Source organism: Onychostruthus taczanowskii, unplaced genomic scaffold (assembly GCF_017590055.1).
Source record: "Onychostruthus taczanowskii isolate IOZ18803 unplaced genomic scaffold, ASM1759005v1 scaffold58, whole genome shotgun sequence".
Lineage (NCBI taxonomy): Eukaryota > Metazoa > Chordata > Aves > Passeriformes > Passeridae > Onychostruthus > Onychostruthus taczanowskii.
This window is the reverse complement of record NW_024503457.1, coordinates 5,949,836-5,965,610: the sequence shown is the minus strand read 5'-3', so window position 1 is coordinate 5,965,610 and position 15,775 is coordinate 5,949,836. Positions and strand designations below refer to the sequence as shown.

At 42.3% G+C, this 15,775-nt stretch overlaps 1 protein-coding gene across 2 annotated transcripts in view; it reads right to left on the bottom strand.

The window, feature by feature from the left end:
* FHL2 (four and a half LIM domains 2) overlaps window positions 1-6,977 on the bottom strand; it is a 37,258-nt gene extending 30,281 nt beyond the window's left edge. For both annotated transcript variants that reach the window (XM_041418114.1, XM_041418116.1), the window contains exon 1: window positions 6,885-6,977. The gene's annotated coding sequence lies outside the window, so the exon portion shown is untranslated. The remainder of the gene's footprint in view (window positions 1-6,884) is intronic.
* Window positions 6,978-15,775: the final 8,798 nt, after the last annotated feature.

Genomic DNA, 15,775 nt, shown 5'->3' with positions numbered 1-15,775 from the left:
CTTGGGAAGAAAGTGAGAAGAGAATGTAATGATATCTCTTCATAATACTCTGCCAGCCTCCAGCAACTTTTGGCTTGGGGATTTCTTAACCTGGAGGCAGTATTCATACTGAATATCACTTTCATGAACTTGCAGTTCCCTCCTGATTGCCTGAAAGGAAATTCACAGTTGCCAGGAGGTTAAGATCAAAGTTGATGAGTAGGTAGCTCTACTCTGTGTTGCTGAAGAATCATCTTCTTTGTGTTAATTTTGAACATATTACCTACTAGTTTCATCAGAGGTCTCCTAAGTCTTACCTTTGGAGATATAATGAGAAACTTTATTCATATGAACATGTTGTTCATGTCTTTGTCAATCTTTATCATATCTGCCCTCAGCCATCTCTCCTAGGTCAGGGAGTCTGCCTGTTCAGTCTGTATGAAAGGTACTTCTCATGTTTTATCATTCCTCCTCAAACTTTTTCAATATGACAATTTAGTTTTTCAGGTGACTTGGCCAAAACTTTAACATTCAATTTGCATTTTGGCTGCATAGGTTTTGGTTTTTTTTTTTTTTTTTTTTTTTTTTTGTAAACTTATATAACCTAAAATTTCACACCCAGCTAAACATCTCAGAACCATTACTTTATAGCTAAAGTTCCATTCCCCCCGCCATGTTCACTGTTTTATGCTCATCTACATTCAGTATAAGTTGCTGTTCTAGTGCCCACTCATGTATTTGCCTACGATTCTTTTCTCTCATCTGGTTTCTCAGTCTTAGAAGAATTCCCGCTAATAATGTCCTATTAATCTCTTTACTGTAAAACCTATCTTTCAATTGATTTTATGCCATACATGCAAATATCTTCCCTCTTATCCTATTACTGCTTAGGTGTTTTTAGGGTTTTGTGGTGAAAGCCCTTATTGAATACATGGAAAAGGACAAATAGGCAGATGCTGTCAACCAAAGATTCTCCTGTATCTCCATGCTGTTTATCAACTTACAGGAACCTGATGGATTTGTAGAACATGGATTTGTAGATTTCTCCTTACCAAGGTATATTGAATTTCTCCCAGTGTATAATGTTTGCCCATCTTCTCTACCCTAGTTGTGATTTCTACTAAATTTGTCAGTTTTACCAGGCTCTATTTCTCCCATTTTCTCTTAGAAGAATTTGAAAAGGCTGATGCTGTATTGGATACATTCAGGTGCTCAGTTCTAAGTCTGTTTTAAATAAGAGGCCATGGACTGTTATTATTAATTCAGCTAATTCATCCTTCAGTCCCTTTAAATCTGTTGGATGAACACCATCTGGTTGTAAAATTTTCTCCCTATTCATTTTGTTTATTTGCTCCATACCTCTTCTACAGACACTTCAGTTTGAAATAGATCCTCTGATAATACCCACAAGGAAGCATTCGACTGCAGGAAGCTCTCCAAGTTCCTCACAATGAACACAGGAGCAAAAAAAAGAGATCATTTTGCCTCTTCTGTTACAGCCATCTCTTGCTCAAGGACTGGTTATCTGTTGGCCCTATCATTCCCAAACCCTTCAACTTGCCTAATATACAAAAGAAGAATACAGTTGCAAATCACTTCCCAAATTACTTCAGACTCATAATATTTTGATGTAAGTAGAAACAGTCACCCATTCTGACCATGACTGGGGATGTCCTGATTTGTAGAAAGATCCTTCTGTATGGTAACAATTATTTTTCTTCTCAACTACTGTTTGTATATAATACAGATAAACTGAGAGAGTCTGAGATGTAGGCTCAGACATATATTATGATTGAGTACATGAGCTTAGATTGTGCACTTTGAAGTAGAGTCCTTGCTGTTGATCTTCTTAGGCCTGTGCTTACTTTGAACCCTATAAGTGCTCAGGCCCTTTAAATAATAGGATTAAAGTAATCATTTGGTTGCTGATGTGAATTTCATGTCTACCACTTCACACAGAGCTGAAAAAATATACCAACCATTGTCAGCCTGATAGCAATATGGATTGTGTTTGTTCCTGCCAAGTTTATATTCCCATGGCTGTCTAGTGGAGTTGCTGTCTTAATGTGAATGAAATTCAAACGTTGTGAGGAAAACGAAAGAAAAACTTGTACCAAGGGCTTATCTTGGAGATGAAGTGTCTCTTGCTGGAAGATAAGTATTTTTATGAATTCTTAGAGAGGAGTCAGAACTTGCATTATGAAGCAGTGCTAGTCCTTTTGTTTGTCCCTAATGTCTAACCATAAAGTCCAGTGAGTCCGGGCTGGGTTGCTAGAATGTAAATGCCTGGCATGACTGAGCACTGCCCATCTGTGTGTCCCTGAAGAGCCTGTCCACAATGATGCTGACTCTTCCTTATATCTAGAAGGATTTCCAGGAACGCAGACTCCTCATTTGCAAGGAACAGTTTCTAACACTTGGATATCCAGCAGAAAACATGGGGAAGGGGCTGGCCTGTCTGGCAGTAAACACAGCACTGGCAGACTTCACTTGTAGGAGAAAGCAGAGGAAGACCTGTGAGGAAGGCAGACTGCTCTGCCTGAGTGCCTGCAGCACTTCCACAGCCATGCCACACTGCGTCTCCTGCCAGCTTTCTCTGTGAGCTTGCCCTGGACCCAGTACTGTTTGCTCTTTCCTTCAGGAAGCTGCAGATCCACCCTAATAAACACAGGGCAAAAAGGCAGAAAGGAAGCATGGCTGGCCTCAGCTCCAGTCCTTAGAAAACCCTCAATTATTTTTTCTGAATTAGAAAAAAGTGCTATTTCTCTCCCCTAAAAGGATGTTGAGAGAAGAAATACTCACCAATGAAACACAGGCTATGCAAGCACATAACACATAACGTGTTTAACCTGTGCTTACACAAATTCCTCACTGGGGCTTTTATGTGGAGCTGAAAAGTACAACAGAGTTTGCTCTGAGAACTTCCTCTCTGTTGTTGTTCTGTACCAAAAGTGCCATGCTGTATCTCTCTCTGTATGATAATTAGTGTTCTAAGCCCCTGAGTGTCCTGCTGCCTTCTACACCCAGCGCTGGAGGCAGGGAGATGTGTTGCAATGAAAACCATGCATAGGGAATTAGGATACCAAGCATTTAAAAATGGGATAAATAACAGAATAATGGGCTTCTGTGTGATGGCATCTATGGCTTGCAGGTATTTTTGTTTTCATATGATAATCTCCAGGCATGTTGGGCTTTGCTTCCCTAGCCACAGACTACCAAAAAGGAGCACTAGTCAATGATGTCAATGCTTCCCTCCTACAGAAAGAATGCAAATTTCTAGGAAGACCTTGGTGAAAATCTGTTCAGCTTGACAGGGAATATGCTGATCTGAAAGCCCACTAGCTTTGTTTATGGAGTGTGTGAGAGAGCTTCTGTCCCCACTTATGTGCCCATTTTATTCTCATGACAAAGCACTTATTTTCCTTTTTAAAGGAGAATTTTTTAAAGGAGAGTTTAACTAATTTGTTGTGATATGGGAGTTCCACAGACACTGCAGGAAAAAGAAAGAATATTATATAAAAGAGAACCTGTATAAGTGGCTTCATAAAAATATTACTGAAAATATGAAGTGAAATTGAGGGAAAATATTTTTTCTTCTAGCTCTTTCAGTTTCACTAATTTTTGGTAAGCATGTTTTAATAGTAGCCAGTAAATTAACATGCAGCAGAATTTTTTTGAGCTTTCTGAAGTTGATAGATCCCTTTGAAATATCTGTGGTAGTCCTTCTTCTATGTTTGTCAGAGGGAGTTGAGCAAAACCAGGCAAAATTGCTCCAGCTGCTTTCAGAAAAACTAGGACTCTGTGCAATATGACCTATGCTTCTCAAAGCTGATCAGTGTTAGATGATGAACATTGTTGAAACAGCCTGAGATTTATTAGCATGAAACTGTACTCACTGTGATATAAAGACAAAGATAAAATATTGCAGTCAGTAATAATTCATCTCACTGAAAAACAACTGTGTCAGAGTGTCTGTGGTTTGATTAGACAACACACAAAGAAGGAAAAATATGCAAATGCAATTTTGTGGTACAAATCTACACAAGTTTGGTACTATTAAAATTAGAAGGAAAAGAAAGAGATCTGGGTTTTGTTAAAATAATTTGTGGATGCATCTGAGAGAACTCCCATTGATATCTGTGGGGCCAGGATTTCACCCCCAAGTCAGTATTCACATCCACTTCCTTCTCTGGTTTTCTTCCTTGTAAAATAGCCTTTTACATTTTCTGTATTAAAGAAGTGTTTGAATGAGGCTGCCCCCTCACAGCCTCTTGCCAGCTGCAGTCAAAAGTCTGCCTTGTTCTGATGGCTGCTTGTTTGCAAGGGGGAAAGTAAAGTTATTCATCCATTAATCATATTTTTAAATGCTAGGTAAGAACAAAGTACTATTGTTGGAGATTGCCTTTAGAATGGCCTCACTTTGGAAACAGGCTTTGGGTCTTTTTGTTTAATTTCACTTTTAAATTCAAATCCCATGAAAAATCACAGCATTACTATGTATGTTTTCCTGCATTTTGTTCCAGCTAAAGTCTTTTGGCCAACACAGTTTTTTTAAAAAGCTAATGTTTTGCTGTACGTGATTTGAATGCTGCTTCTGCTTCTTGTTTTTAAAAGGGAATACTGTCAATACACCAGTGGCTGCAATATTTTAACACTAAGTGCCCAACCGGGATGATTTTCTCATTTTTATTGTTTTAGCCTGAGGCTTGGAAGACAGGCAAAAAACTTGAGGACATGAGAAAATTTCTAGTAGGCAAGAAGTGAGACTACTACTATTAAAAAATGTTAGTTTTGTACACAATTTCTTTACTGCACAATTTACTGTGGAAGCTCATCTGTTTAGCTTAATAGCAAGCTCTTGTAATAACCAGGCAAGTGAAGGCAGCTACCGTGTCCCACTGGTGTCCCTCTAAAACACTGCAATCTCTGGTGGAACAGGCTGCCTTTGGGCTCCAGGTAACAGGAAACTCATCTCACCAGTGCTGGGGAGCAGAAGGTGGGAGCTCTGTGCAGGTCTGACCAGACCACGGTGCAGAGGCCAGATGGTTATGGCTGGAGAACAGGGAGAGGAGTGAGGTGCTGGCTGCAGTGTCTGCAGCCCTTCTGAGGCACCCACATGGGGAGAGTAAGCCCCAAGATAAGTGAGGGTGCAGATAATGTGGTATTTTACATTACTTTGTTCTACTACTTAAGTCATGTGCTGTTCTTGACATGAAAGTTGGAGCAAACTTGTCCCTAAGCATGTTGTCTAAGCACTATCTACACTGTCACAGCCCACACCAGCACAACCCTGGAGAGCTAAGCCAGACATGACATATTACCTGAGGACATCAACCACGGCAGTGAGTACCTGTCACAGGTGATGTTGGATACATGGAGGCAACCTCAGAGGCCATGTCTTTACTGATAAATCAAACAGGACTCCAGGATGCTCCCAGGCACTGAGATTCACTCACCCATACTGGTCTGCTGACCAGACACATAGGGCTCTCCCTCCTGGGCATGGCCTGAGAGCAAATCCTATCCCTAGGACGTGTTTTGGATGTGTTCACTTGATTTCAGAGGCCATGAGTGTGTAATGGCCTGGGCACAGCCCCAGGGCTGCATTCCCCCCAGGACAGCCCTGGGACCAGACCAAAGTGCTGCACCAATTGCACCAATGTGAACACATCCTCAGTCAGTGCATCTCCAGCAGCTTTAGACAAAGTAAGCATCTGATTCCTGCCTTTGAAATCCTCACCCAGCATCTGACCTCAATCCCAAGATCTTTGAAGTGGCCTCTCCCTTCCTACAAGCACTGGTTTTGGGTCAGGTCTAAGGGGGTCCTGCTCCTCAGGGTACCAAGGATCCTGAGTCCATTTTTTCATCATCTGAAACAACCTTTCTTTCATTTAAGTTCTTGAATAATGGAATAGTAAACAAACTCTAGTGCAATGTGTGATAGCTTTAGCTTTTAGGCTAAAAGTAAATTAATATTTCTTACCTTTGTGTCATATTTTGTGATCCTTGGATTTAAAAGTTTTTGGTTATAAGAATATTTATAATAAAAATGTATCTGTAAATGCATCCAAACAAAATGTATGCACATGCACAAATAATCTTATTTTTCCTAAGAGGAGTTCTTTTATTGGCTTCATTTGAAAATTAATGCTCTCATGAGATGAGGTTATAAGTAATTTAATATATCAATATCCTGATAATTGGCATTTGGCAGTTATTGCTACTGCAATTTTACGGGCTAGTTTTGATGAATTCCTGCTTTGACACACAGTTATGATTCAGTGCTTTGTCTTCTTTTTCCTTTTCCCTCAGCTGCTGTAATCCATAGCAAGTAATTGTTTAAAATGTGAAATCAGCAAGCATCACCTGCAATTTTCCTTTTTTTCTTTCATGGCCTCTAAAAAATGGTCTGAATGAAGAAAAACAGTAAAATGTTCCTTCTGCGTGTCCACTTTTTTTCCCCACTATCTATTCATTTTCCAAACATTCAACATAAAGAAGAAAATGCTGATAGAGGGGAGAAAGACTCCAAAAACTAATGAAAAGCTTTCTGCCTGAAGTAATTCAGTTTGCCATTCAAACCAGGGAAGTGTCTATACTATAGTTAGATATGGTTGTGCTCCTTGAGAACATGAAAACATGACGGTGTATTATTAGTGAAGAAACTAAAGAGCAGCTGTTAGTTAGCACCTGGTTCCCAACAGCAGACTGGGAATACAAAGAGACTCTGTATGTGTCCTGGCAGCAAGAGAGGAACAAACATCTTAAAGCCCACTCTTCCCCTGAGAAAGCAGCACTCCCCTCAAGACGTCTACACAGAGCCCAGGGAAGTGATGGCAAATTGTGAGTGGAAAGGAGAAAAGGGCTCAAAAGACAGTGAAAACCAAAACAAGGCACTATCTTACCTTGCTGCAGCTCAGTGCTGCCTCTGCTCATGAGTCTTTGAATGAGAGAGGACAGGACAGCCTTGCCTCTTTATTGGATTGCCCAAACTACATGTTTCGTAATTAGACAGTTGGGCATCTGTGCTGTGGGTAAGCTATAAATACAATATCTCCAAAGCAGCAGCCATGGGCAGGAGATAAGGACTGCAGCATCTCTGTGCTCAGCAGCCTTTTAAGGCATCACAGCTAGAGCTGCATGAGGGCCCCGATGGAAAGGGCTGTTGTGCTCTCGAGCAGTGCCAGCCCATCATTTTGCTGCCTTTGGGAGTGCCTTCAGGAGGTGCTGCAAGGCACCCCGAGGAGATGGAGATATTTCAGGGCTCAGTATTTTGTCTGAGATATGAGCAACTCTAATTTATCAATCAGATTATTTGTCAGGCCTTTGGGATTGACAGAAACACCTTAAGAGGTGCTGACTGCTCTGTGGATGTCACAAACTCCAACACTCCTTCATCTGTCCATCTGTCCCTGCCAGGTGTGCAGCCCTCTTGCAGGGTAGTTTGTGTCTTGTGTCCTGCCTTGTTTTTGCCCTGCACCTCCTCATGCAGGAAGCTGTAGTGCCACCTCACTGCAAAAGACAGCAGCTTCAGAGATTAGCCTAAGATCACAAAGTAAGTCTGTGTTGGCAACAGGACTGTAGCTCAGGGGTGAACTTTCTGCTTAGGGCTTGTTGTACCCTTCCTGCTGCAAGGGAAGTGTGGTGTTGGGTGAAGGGGACACTGGTATATTAAAAATAAAAATAAAAATAATAAATAAAAACAAAACAAAAAAAAAAAAAAAGCAAGATGTTTGAGGTGGGAAAAAAGCTCTTCTAGTAGCTCCCATGGAGACAATCTTGCTGGCTGGGGAGGAAAACCTGTCCAAGCAAGGTTCAGTGTAGAGGTGGGGTTACAACTTGCCTACCTCCATGCCAACATTGGATCCATCTCTGCATTTCAATGCATTTCTGCAGAGAAAGTTGTAGCAGAGACATGGTCCTTGGTACAAAGTTGAACTATTTTAAGGGGAAGAAAAGGAAAACCTTACAGAGGTAAGGCATCAGGCAGCCTCTGTGTGCAGGCAAATGACTCTCTACAGCAACATACTCATCTGAAGAAGTGCTGTGCTTTTGAACTGAAGTTGTGGATTGTTCCTCCCCATGGCTGAAGCAGCAGTACTTGATGAGGGATTCAACTCCTTTGCTGATTTATTTATTACTTCCACAGTCCTGAAGAACACCTCATTCCCTTCATCTCCTTCTTCTTTATTTTCTTCAGAGCTCTGATTGAGAAATAGTCTTTAGGAGAGAGCATCACCTCCCAGCTCGTCTCTGAGCAGTTTGGACAACAAGTGTAGGTCAAGCTGCAGAAGCTGGACACTAACACAAACTGTGTGCCAGGCTTTTTGGCATGACAAACTGATTTATGGCTTGACATGGATCCCAGTCAAGTTTTATGGTTCTAACTCCAAACCAATGAGTAGTTGGCATCTGAGGCATTCATCCTACCATTAAAAAGCCCGCAACAGCATGTCCTCAGCCTCTGCCGAGCAACATGATTTGACAGCCTGATTCAAGCCTCTGGCAGAAAATGACTTTCACACATCTCCTTTTATCCCTGCAGAAATGCCTAGCTTCCAAGCACCATGGGTGAGGAGCATGGCCTAGAGACTTGGGTAAGGGAGATAAGAGAAGTATACCACAGAATTCCTGGGGAAAGTATTGCTCATCCTAGATCTAGTAGCCTTTTGCCTCATTTCTTTAGCTACCATGTAAACAGCCCTTTCACATTTCCCAGAACAATAAACAGTTATGAAAAGCTGTTTAAGCAGCAAAAAAGGGGTAGTTAAGACATATGTTTTGACAGCTCTGGAAAGTCTCAACCTTTTCATGTCAGAATTTTTTTGTTTGCATGACTCAAAGGTGTGGATGATGTTGCAGAAACAACCTGGATAAATTATGGTTTTCACCTGCCCCAGTCCAGGATATTCTGGGCACTAATGACATCTCTAGTCCCCAGGTGTCAGTCTGACTGCAGAACATTTTTTGATCTGGTGTACACATCCAGCAACCAGGGACCAGCTTGGGGTAAATGTTGCCTTCCAGAACACTGAATCTAGAAATTTGAGAAGGTGGATTACAGATCTGCTAATGCAAACTTTACTGCTTTTCTCTCTGATAAGAGCAAATGTTCTCTAAAGCTGGCTACCCCACACTAGTCCAGCTAGTTAAACTGTCCCAGTTTCATTTTGGATGTTGCTTTACTCTCGAGGACCCTCACCAGGGAAAGGACTGGTGAGGAAAAAAGGAAAAGGATGTTACCAGAAAGCTAAATCATCAGCAGTGTGACAGGCCTTGATCCTGTGCTCCTGGCAGCAGGTAATAGCTGTGCCTCTTCCTTGAGACAGGCAGGGGAATGCCCCCACATGTAGGGGACCAGCACTTCCAAGGCACAGAAGGGTAGCAGGCTAACAGGAGAGGTATTCCTGTGGAGCTTGTCAGAAGCAGAGACATAGCCTTTAGGAAAAGGGATGGGGGCTGAGGCTCTCTATCCCACAGCAGTGATGGCATTGCTTGGCACAGACCCCTTTGCTGTTTCCAGGGGCTCTAGCCCCAGAACCAGCCCTGCTGCTTCCATGACTGAGGCACAGCAGGAAGCAAAGCAAGAATTTCAACCAGTTCCATGCTCCAAGGTAATGGGATGTGTATATACAATAAGAGCTTCTTTATAATCACAGAATCGTTTAGGCTGGAAAAGGTCTTTAAGATCATAGAGTCCAAATGTGCTTTAGAAATGGAAAGGAAATGCTGCAAGCTGTAAAGCACAGCTCCCTTGGAAACCATACCAAGGTGCCATTAGCTATCCATTCCAGTGAGGTTAGAGGTTTTGCCACTAATCTCTCGCAATCAGGATTTGCCCTGCCATTCTCTGCAAGTCACAGAAGATGCCAGAAATGTGGGCATCCAAGAAGAATGTAAATGTTCAGGATAGGTTTAACAAACTAAAACCTAACCAGCTTGCACTGGTAATGTGTTTACTAAAAGAAGAGCTCTACTAACAGATATTCATGGGAATCTGTCCTTGCTGTTCTGACATTTGTGTCCATGGTAGGGGTAGCACAGCAATTAAAACTGTGTTATGATGTTGTTGAGCCTTTAATCTAATTTGGGGGATTTAGATGTGGGTTCTGTACATACGATATTTACTGCCAGAAACTTAGCAGCAGAGCCAGAGTGGAAGAGGGCACCTGTGGAGATTGTGCTGGTAGTCAATATTTTGTCAACCCTCCACACTCAGGTTCTCAGAGTGAGAAAGATGGGATTAGCATTTGCTGTTATGAGTAGGGGATTTGGCTGCGTTAGCAAGACATCAGCCTGCTGGCTTCTTCTAGCCCTTCACAGCCACAGGCCCTTCACACCAGTGCCTTCCAAGTTAGACACCTGCACATAAAACTCCACACTCAACCCTCTCCACACCTGGGGAATACCTGGAGGATCCCAACCCCACCTCCCTCCTGGTGGGGAGCTGTCCTCATTGACGCCGTTGTGCCCAGACTATGGAGCACAGGTGAGATGTAGATGCTTTCCTATGAAGGAGCAAAGCAGGATAATTTCCAAAGGCCTCATCTCTGCCTATTTTGCCTTCTGCCCTGTTTTTTGAGCTGAAGCTCCAAGAAGATGTCTTTGCTGCAAAGATATGCTCAGGCTTGAGAGAGAGTGAAGCACTCAGCCCTGTGACACGTGTGTTTTCCGTGAATGCTCTCATCAGCAGTTCACTGCTCACAGTTTTTGCCATCAAAAGCTGGCATCTGGTGTAAGCCAGTTATCTGTGTGCTCTCTATGAGGGCTGGAGGTGCTTATCTCTTGCTGCTGACTCACTCTTTTGGGTGAGATGTAAGTTAACCTAGCTTATTTTCTTGCCTCTAGTCAGTAGTTTGTGCTTTTGAATATATATATATACATCCCGGAAGAGTTTTCTGAATTCCCACAGGTTTTGGATTGGGAACTCTCTGAGACAGAAGCAAATTGTATTTAATGACTTTGATGCATTTCTTCTTTTTTTCTTTCTGTGAATTTCCTGCAGTTTCTGATCCCAAGTGCTTGAGGTGTGTGTTCTGTCTCATGCCCAGTCTCCACAGCTTGTACCCCTTGGACCTGGTGGCTGTCAGAGCTCAGAGCACAGGCAGGAGTTCTTCCCCTAGCAAACAATGCTGCATTTGGGTAAATGATACAGATGAGCCTGAGTTTGAAAATTCAGACACCCAATTCTCTCCAAAACCTCTAAAATGAAACTTTGCATGGAAAACCTAGGAAGATTTTCCATTTCTCCCTCTCTCTATCCTCTGTCACACTCACACTGAGGGAAATGTATCCAGTCCTCAGGCTGCCTTTCTGTGCCGATTTAATGGCCCCATGTCTTAGGGTTCACTTTGCAGACTCGATGACACTGCACTGACAAATGAAGTGCCCTGAGTGAAGAGAAACTGAGTGGTGACTCTTAAGCCAGAGGGAGTGCTGGATGTATTTTCAGAGTACAAACAAATTTGGAAAAGCAGAAATAATTTCTTCTTCACTCCTCCACTTATATGCCAAGCAAATATCACAGCTCACAAAAGGCCACTGCTCTTAGCAGCTGTTTCATGGCCCCATCTCTGCCCTTTCCCATTTTGGCTGAAATACTTGTTCAGTGTGCTTTAGCTGCTGGTTTTGGATCATGCTAAGGCTTCTTCAGTCCAAAACTAAATCTACCCTCATAATCTACCAAAATAAGTCCTTACAAAGCTAAGCAGGCTTCACTTAACAACAATAAAACCTTTTGTGGTTGGTAGTGCCAAAAGGATCAAAGAGATTGCCTGAGTTCGAAGCAGATGAGACATGCAATCTTGGTAACACTGAATTTTGCCCACTTACCTGCCTTTTTGAACTAATGCCTTTACCCCACTCTGCCTAACTCCACCAGTGAGTATATGTGCAAAAAAAATTCTTTCAGGACTCATTTTAGAAGAGAGGAATGTTCTCTGGAGGTAACTCTTATCTCAGAGAGGTACAGTGCCATGACCCCAGGAGCAGGAGTCAGGAGCTGCCACTAGCAAAATGAAGAAATCAAGAGCCCAGACTGCTTTGCCTGACTCCAAGTATGAGGCTGCTTGTATGGCTCAGGAATTTTATACTAAGCAGTTTTATTTTGGCATGCACAAACACAAAAGCAGACTTTTGTAATAGAAGCTGTAGATTTAAGCATAGGTGTGATCACCAGCCTGCCCATAATAAGTAATAATAATCCCATCTCTGACATTAATTCATGGTGTGACCTTGGACATGACACCCACATCCATGTTATCCAACCTGGCAAGTAAATGCAAGTCCCAGTGACAGACAGAGATGGTGCAAGTGCCAAGCACTTTGAAAAAAAATCAAATTAAGCTCCCAAGGGCTCAGGTTTCCCACTTGTAGGGGAAATTATGAGAGAGATCATTGCTCAAGAGCAAGATCTGAAAAGTACACTGAGAGGATAAAAAACCCAGCCCCCAGTGGATGTAGAGTTTTCCACACCTCCACAGCCAGTAAAAGGATCTTTCTGTCCGGAGCCCATTTCCCAACAAAATCTCCCAAGACTGGCTGTGATAGCTCTTTCCCCACATCTGACTCAAGTTTCATGCTGAGTGAGGGGTACATGAATAGAGGTGCTTCAGCACTTCAAAATCATCCTGTCTGCACCCATTACTACATTGCAATCAATAAGCTTCTCTTAGGCTATAAAAGGTATTTTTCAGATGTAAAATTCTATGACATTCTACTACCTTCAAAGGCACTTCCCAAAACAGCGTGCAAATAAAAACTAGGCTAATGCAGCTGGAAATAAGGATAAATCTAAAATCTTGCCCAAAACTGTTTAAGCCTTGTATTGTGCCTGCACATTGTGGAGTAGGGCAGTAATCCCCTTTTTTGATATTATCTTAATGCAAGCCTGTAGTTCAGGTTAGCCTGCTGAAGGCCATCATGTGTGATTTGAAACAAGCCCAGCAATATTAAAAAGTTGTGTTTACAAAGAGCAGCTGTTGTTGTTACAGAATATATCCTTCCCCTGGACACATAATCAACAGGTAACTCAATCTTTGCTAGAGCTTTGCTGACAGAAGTGCAGCCTAGGGCTACCGTGTACCTCTTTGGCTATTTAGCATAATGAGAAGAATTTCACTGTAGAGCCCAGATTAGCCTGGATGCAAGTGCTCAGATTAATGTCCAACCTGCCACCTGCCACTGCCCCTTATCCTGATCCTGTACGTGACTACAGTAAAGCTCAAATGCTTCTTTTCTTTTTATGTTGGGTCATTCATTTTCTCCTCCATGACATAAAAACCTCTGAAGATGATTGAATTAATACTTCATCTGTTTCAGTGATGCCTTTTGTGAGAGCTCATAGTGATTTCACTGGTGGATTGAAAAAGTTACATGTATTATAACTGCCATAAATTTTATGGTCAAGTTTAACAGAGAACATGACATTTACCAGGAGAACAGCTCTTTATGGCACCTGAATTAAACAATAGCTACTTCTGACATCATTTGGGCTGCTCAGATTTTTCAAAAACAATTCAAAGATGAATTATCAGCTCTATGGGCATGCATTAATTTGAAAGACTTGACAGTCATGTTCAGCTATTAAGTTGTTGGAGCACAGAAATCAAAACCAAAGCACTCTGAGCAAAGACACGACATGTCTCTGTATAGGCTCTACAGGCATTCTCAGCCAAGACTAGCAACAATTTTACACACTGATCAAAATGCACAAATAGCTTTCTGATTTTCAAATTTTTTGGGGGGAAAAAACCCCACAGCATCTTTTTTTATGCTTTAAAAAGATAAATTTACATTCAGTATGACTGAAGGACAGTGAGATTAGCGTCTTTATCATGCAAAATCTGCATTCTGTTTTTGCAAATATCCTGACTATGAATTTGCTGACCTTTTTCTAATGCTGTCTGTATGCATACCTCAGAAAACCATCATCCAATGTAATACTAGACCACCTTAGTATTACCATAATTTTCTGTGCATTTAATTCCATGTTCCACCACCTCTTTTCCTCTTACATGTTATGGCTGGCACTCCACATGTCTCCCGTGCTTCCTTTCTGCCCCAGACATCTGCAGTATCAGCAGTGTGGTCTCCCAACCTTCCCTCTCCACTCAAGCCATGAAAATGACAAGGCAATCCTTTGAAATGTTGCCTTCTTGCCACCACTTCTTTCCCCTCAAGCACTGACAGATGTTTCCTCAAAACATCTGCCATTTCTCACCTTCCCCTCATTCCCCTCACCTCCCCATTTAACCTTATCTCCTAGAGCACTTTATTACTCTTTGTTTGCCATTGAGAAATGTCCTTGTGGTATTTGTCACCTATCCAACCCTGCACAAGTGTTCGTGTCTGGCCCTATTTTGGCAGGGTGTGCCAAAGCAGGGCAGGAGCTGTGGCCATCCAAAGCAGGGCAGGAGCTGTGGCCATCCAGACCAGGCAGGAGCTGTGGCCATCTGTTGCAGCTGTGGTTTCATGGCTCCTTGCCGTGCTGGAGCAGCCCCAGTCTCTCAAGCAGGAGGGCTGCAGAGAGCAGATGAAATCCATAAATCACCCAGACACGCCAGGTATGCCCAGCCACAGCAGCACGGGCAGCTGCTGAGTGCAACCCAAGCGCCTCTTGGAAAACTCTTGTGTAAACAAATCTGCCATTGAATTTTTGGGCACAAATATTAAACACTCTGGACAGCACCCTGCCAAGATAGAGATGAGAGGGTCACAGCTCTCTTTGATCTACGATCATGCTAAGCTTGGCTCAGCAGACAGCAATGCTTCTTTCTGTCTTTTAGGAAGAATCTGCTCTTTTGCTAGAGTACTGAGTAGGTGTTTTTCTGAGTCTCTGCATGAACCATGGGCATCACCGCTAGTTTGAAACTGAACTTGGGCCTGAACAGATTCAATAGTTGCCAAATCTAAAGAAATATTAAAAGAAAGACCTCCTGGCATTGAAGAGTCTAGAACTAAGGGAGATTAACAAGTAGAAAGAAAGAGAAGTTGTTATCTCTGCCTTGCATGCTGAAATGCATTTAGAGCATTCGCTGAAATGCATTTAGAGCATTAGAGTTCTGCAAATCATCTCAAACAAATCCTAAAGACTGGATCCCAGACCTGAGGACCCTCTGACTCTGATCCTGCTCTGGTCTTGATCTTTTGTGTCAGGAAGGGCTCTGGAGACAATTTTGCCTTCTGGAAATCAAATTTTAAGAAAAACAGGTGTTGACTATTGACAGATATTGATCATGACATTGATGATGAGGAGGAGGAAAAGCAGGATGAAGAGTAAGAGGAGAAGAAGGAGAAAGTGTGGTAGAGAAAGGCCAGGAGATCCCAGAAATTTAGCTCTCAAAGTATCCTTTCTGGCACAGTTATGTTAAAGGACTGAATAGAGAAGCCTTTCTCATGTGGGACCTTTGCTGCCATGATGAAAAACAACTTGCATCATCTCTCAATGTGACTAGAGCAGTTCTGCTCCTTGTCCAACACGTCAGCAGCTCAAATCACCCAGCTTTCTCTTGGTAGCTCTGTAAATCGGAATGCCAGGATCTTATTGAGGACAATCATTCTCTAAAACACTGTCCAGCCAGCACTGCTTGTGCAAAACCAAAAGTTATTTTCTAAGTCAAAACCATTTTTCACAGAGGTGTGATCACATTAATGTCAAGCAACCCAAGATTATTCCTCTGTTCCTGTGACCATTGCAAGGGTACCTACACTCCTTACAAAAGAAGTAAAAAACTTTTGCCATCAGAGACCAGTTCTGAGACTTTGCAAGTGAGGATTTTCACCACTGTCCCATATG